At 37.8% G+C, this 5,921-nt stretch overlaps 1 long non-coding RNA gene across 1 annotated transcript; it reads right to left on the bottom strand.

Annotated features, from left to right (window-relative positions):
* Nucleotides 1-822: 822 nt before the first annotated feature.
* Nucleotides 823-1,592, bottom strand: LOC115084180. Its single transcript, XR_003854497.1, has 3 exons — nucleotides 1,521-1,592; nucleotides 1,255-1,388; nucleotides 823-1,156 (listed from the first exon to the last, which is right to left on the bottom strand). It is a non-coding gene; the product is annotated as an uncharacterized LOC115084180 (long non-coding RNA).
* Nucleotides 1,593-5,921: the final 4,329 nt, after the last annotated feature.

Below are 5,921 nucleotides of genomic sequence, written 5' to 3'. Positions count from 1 at the left end.
GGCTACAAAGTCAATAATAAGGAATCCCCCCGCATAAATTATACACTCGGGGTTCCCCAGGGATCCTCTTTATCCCCCACCTTATTCAATATCTACCTCCTTCCCCTCTGCCAATTACTCACAACATTAAAATTGAAGTACTACATGTACGCAGACGATGTACAAATATTGTTTCCTATAACCGAATCTATTGCAAAATCACTCAAGCAATGGGACAATTGTCTCCAAATGATTAACCTCCTCCTCACTGGCCTTAACCTAGTGCTTAACGTAGCCAAGACGGAACGCCTTATTTCACCAGATAACGGTGACCACTACCAGCAGACACACCCTAACATACTTATTACACAAGCAAGAGATCTGGGAGTTATAATTGACAGCCACCTGAATTTAAAGAAGTTCATAAACCACATTACCAAGGATAGCTTCTATAAACTACAGGTGCTGAAAAGACTAAAGCCTCTATTACACCACTACGACTTCAGAACGGTTCTCCAGGCCATCCTGTTCTCAAAGGTGATTATTGCAACGCTATTATGCTAGGCCTCCCAGCATCTACAACGAAACACCTTCAGATGCTCCAGAACACAGCCGTGAGAATCCTGACTAACACCAAGTGGAGAGATCACATTATGCCCATCCTCAAAGATCCAATTATTCTGGCAATTTAACTATATATCACGAATTTATCAATACTAAATAACATAGTGACATATATATTATATTATCTCAATCTTTATTGCATCAAAAAATTTTTTGCAAAACAATATTTAAATCCTTTCCACATCACCCAAAGGAATATTCATCTAAAAATACCTACTCAATCTCACACTCTAATCATACATCATTCATACTTCTCACATACCTCATACCTCTCACCATTAAAATACCTCATATTCTCAAATTGTATCACACACACATGCAAACACCCCTTGACAATACAATGTAAATCTTTTAAATACAATTTTAAATATGGTTTGTTAACAAGCAGAGAAAATTCTGTTGCACAAATTTTTGTTTGTTCAAAGAACGAAGATCCTTTAATTCTTCTTCATCTTCTCAATATGTTTCGCCTTCCCACAGGCTTCTTCAGGAGAAATTTTGAGGAATCTCCTACTGCTCATGCATCATCCACATATTTCCACATGGGTTTCATCTATAACATTTAACAAAATAAATCGATATTACTTAAAAACTATCATCCCCACCAAACCCTTAAATTTTACCTTCAAATATTGATATCATTTAATTTACCTGCACGTCCCAAAAAGTTTTTCTGAACGTACATATAAATGTACTACCCGACTCTCACTTTCCGACGTCTCTCCAACAACAATTCACAGAACGCCCACTCTTGAATATTTTAGAACTCTCCCTTTGTAAGTTACCTGGAGCGAATTAAATCAAGATAACCAAACTAAAAATCGAAAGAAGACCTCCTCCCAAAAATTAGAAAAAGCATCCCCCTCCCTTTTTAATCAATACTCATAACATAGACAATAAAGAGAAGGAAAGCTTACCTTTTTAATTTTTCTCAAAAACCGCCGCCTCTGTGGCATAGGGGGAGTGGCTGCTTTTACTTCCCTTGACTCACTCGATGGCGGCGTTCTTGAACGCCACGGAGGCGGCAGTTTTTTGAGAAAATTGAAAAGGTAAGCTTTCCTTCTCTTTATTGTCTATGAGTATTGATTAAAAAGGGAGGGGGATGTTTTTTTCTAATTTTTGGGAGGAGGTCTTCTTTCGATTTTTAGTTTGGTTATCTTGATTTAATTCGCTCCAGGTAACTTACAAAGGGAGAGTTCTAAAATATTCAAGAGTGGGCGTTCTGTGAATTGTTGTTGGAGAGACGTCGGAAAGTGAGAGACGGGTAGTACATTTATATGTACATTCAGAAAAATATTTGGGACGTGCAGATAAATTAAATGATATCAACATTTGAAGGTAAAATTTAAGGGTTTGGTGGGGATGATAGTTTTTAAGTAATATTGATTTATTTTGTTAAATGTTATAGATGAAACCCATGTGGAAATATGTGGATGATGCATGAGCAGTAGGAGATTCCTCAAAATTTCTCCTGAAGAAGCCTGTGGGAAGGCGAAACGTTGAGAAGATGAAGAAGAATTAAAGGATCTTCGTTCTTTGAACAAACAAAAATTTGTGCAACAGAATTTTCTCTGCTTGTTAACAAACCATATTTAAAATTGTATTTAAAAGATTTACATTGTATTGTCAAGGGGTGTTTGCATTTGTGTGTGATACAATTTGAGAATATGAGGTATTTTAATGGTGAGAGGTATGAGGTATGTGAGTAGTATGAATGATGTATGATTAGAGTGTGAGATTGAGTAGGTATTTTTAGATGAATATTCCTTTGGGTGATGTGGTAAGGATTTAAATATTGTTTTGCAAAAAATGTTTTGATGCAATAAAGATTGAGATAATATAATATATACATCCTCAAAGAGCTGCACTGGCTCCCTGTTAGTTTCAGAATCCTTCACAAATCCCTCAGTATTATCCACAAATCCATTCACCACCAGGTCCCCTTGGACCTGCAATTCCCGCTCAAACATCACACATCCACCAGACCCATAAGGGAAGCTTATAAAGGATCTCTACATGCCCCCCCTTACAAAGTGGCTCACCTATCTTCGACCAGAGAACGGGCCTTCTCAACTGTGAGAATGTCCATCTGGAATGCCATACCACCGGACCTCAGACAGGAAGCCTACCTAATGACTTAAAAAAAACAAACCTCAAGGCATGGTTATTCAGACAAGCCTTCCCTTAATCAAGGCCAGCATCTTCCATGTTACAGAAGTAGGCTTCCAATACCTACCATTGCCTTAGTTTAATTAGTTACTGTGTTTCGTGAAGAAGTTTTTTTTCTATCTTTCTTTCCCCTCCTGCTTATAACCTTCCCAGTTATATCTCCCTGTTTTATTGTAACTTTCCGCTCCTTCTGGTTATGGTTAACGTTACTACACTTTGTTCCCTGTAAACCGATTTGATTTGATCTGTATCATGAAAGTCGGTATAGAAAAGCTTTAAATAATAAATAATAATAAAAAAGAATTCAGAGTCAGTTGCAGTAATTGGGTTGTCAACATGGGCATTAACATGTCCTAATATAATCAGGTGATTGTACTTCATGACACATTCAGCTATTAAATCTAAGGTCCTAGTAAGAGAAGGACTGGATCGAAAAGTTGGATTATAAACCACCAATATCCAAGAAATAAAATCCAACTCCACCTTAACTTTAAGGCTTGAATCCAATAAAGGGGTCTTTACCCTACTTCTACAATAGGAAACTGTAAAACAAGAGATCTACCCTCCTCCTCTTCTCCGTTCCCTATTTTTTGACGAGAAAGGAATAATATGCTTTATAATGAAGACCGTTGATCATTTTAGTAGCCACCCTCTGGACCTACTCTGTCTGGTTTGCATTCTTTTGAAGGTATGACCTCCAGAATTGTACATAGTATTTCAAATGCAGTCTCACCAAGGGCATATAATATCGGCTCCTTTTTTCTGTTGACCATTTCTGTCCCTAGGCATCTATGCATCTTTCTGGCTATTGCCATCACCTTATCCACTTGTTTAGCTATTTTAAGATCATCATGCTCTGAAGAATTTCATTCCAGTATACTGTACTGCTCCTTTGGTTTTTGCAGCTCAGAAACATGACTCTGCACTTTTTTAGCATTAAATCATGGCTGATAACTCTAGACCAATCTTCAAGCTTTGCTAGATCCCTCCTTCAGCGCTGTCTGCCATGTTGTAGATTTTGGTATCATTTGCAAAAAGACAATCCTTTGCTGATAGTCCTAGAGGAATATCATTTACAAAAATGTTGAGATGAACTGTTCCAAGGACTGATCCCTCTGGCAGCACTAGTAATGCTCTTCTTCTCAGAGTGAACATAATTTACAACTACCCTTTGCCTCCCACTCAACCAATTTCTAACTCAGTCAGTCACCTTAGAGCCCATACCTAAGGTGCTTATTTTACAAGTCACTATGTCAATTACAGTACATCTTATATTCTGCCTGATCCAAATCTCTGGTCACTCAACCTAAAAAATTGATCAGGTTTATCTGACAAGACCTACCTCTGGTAAAATTTTGCTGCCTTAGATCTTGATTTTAGAAACTGCACTAACCCCGATTTTAGCATTTATCCCCCGATTCCATTAATTTAGTTGTCGCAGAGATTAGATTAACTGGCCTACAGTTTCCAGCCTTCACGTTTCCATTTTTGTGAAGAGGAAACACATCCACCTGTCTCCAGTCCTTTGGAACTATGCCTGACTCTTGAAATGGTCAGCCAATGGAGCTGCCAGAACTTCTCTACGTTCCACCCTTGGACGTATCCCATCAAGCCCCATTGCTTTACTTTTAGTTTAGCTAGCTCCACACAAACGGTCTTCTGAAAATCATTTTATGCTTATATTTTCTAATCCTATTTGTGTCCATTTTCTCTGGTTCTGCTTTTGGTCCTTCTTCAGTGAACACCAAATAGAAATATTTGTTAAACATATCCACTTCTTCTTCATCAGCTTCTGCATATTTCTCCTCTTCATCTTAAAGTCTCACACTGCCACTTCTGCATTTCCTTCTACCGTTAATATTTCTAAAAATAAAATTTTATTCCTCTCCTGCCCCCCACTTTACTGTGGTAGCTATTTTTTTCTTTCATTTGCATCTTCTCTCTCTTGATTACTTTCCTAGCTTCTCTTAAGCAAAAAGAGCTGGAAAAACTGTCGTCTTCTTTCAGTCATTCCACACAGTTTGTGAACACTTAACCTTATTTCCCTGACCTTTTCAGCAGATACTTTAGAAAATCAAAGCAGCTTCTTTTTCCTCTTTCTTTTATTTACTTTCTTAACAAAAAGGTTAGTTGCCCTTAGAATGCCTGCCTTTAGTTTTACCCACTGCTCCTCTACTTCCTCAATTCTTCCATTTGAGATATTCCAATTTAGCAAAGTGAGTTTTTCTGACATCTAGCCCCCTCATCTTTCACACCTGGGCTCTTATTCAGAACCACATCATCTGGCGATCACAGAATCCCCAGGTGATCATCCACTATGACATCAGAAACACTCTCTCCGCTGGTGAGCACCAGGTTCCTGTATCGCCTCCTCTCATATAGGTTTCTTTACCAGTTGATCGAACAGTTCTTCCTGCAGAGAATCTGATAGATTGAACCTGATAGATTGAAACCACCTAGCAATAGCACCTCCCCTTTCATAGCAACTTTGTTAATATACTCCATTAAATCTCTATCAATTTATTCTGCTTGCAATAGAAGTCCGTTTATTACACCAATATAAATAGATGTTCCATTCCCTCTTTTAAAATAAACCCCCAGTGCCACCTCATTAGTCCTGAAGTTCTATTGGCTTAATATTTTAAAAAGTAGCACCAGTTGTCTTCCCTTTCTTGCGCTGTCTTTCCTGAATAGATATTATAGCCTGGTATAACTGTATCCTAATACTTAATCTTCCCCAGCTATATATTTTCTCCACAAATAAACCACTAATTATATAGTGTGACCCTCATTCTATATATATTATTGTCACACTATATATTTAATGGTTTATTTGTGGAGAAAAAATAGAGCTGGGGATGAATAAACATTGAGTTATCATTGGAATCCACCCATCTCATTTAAAAGGACATGCAAGGGGTGTTTTATAACTGTATCCCAGAGATGGTTATCCATGTTTCTTGTCTCCATTACAGTCACTACATCCAAATCTGCCTCTTCCATGACTGCCTATAGATCTGGAACTCTTTATTCCTGTTTGTATACAAGTGTTTAATGTTTTACTTACCTGAGGGCTTATACTTACCCAAGGGCTTTCTCACCTATGCCTAATAATCCTAAAGACCTCCTCAGTAGGTTTGCCATTCTGT

This window comes from Rhinatrema bivittatum, chromosome 2, assembly GCF_901001135.1.
Source record: "Rhinatrema bivittatum chromosome 2, aRhiBiv1.1, whole genome shotgun sequence".
Classification (NCBI taxonomy): domain Eukaryota; kingdom Metazoa; phylum Chordata; class Amphibia; order Gymnophiona; family Rhinatrematidae; genus Rhinatrema; species Rhinatrema bivittatum.
Note: the sequence above shows the minus strand (reverse complement) of the source record. Positions and strands in the feature narration are given on the sequence as shown.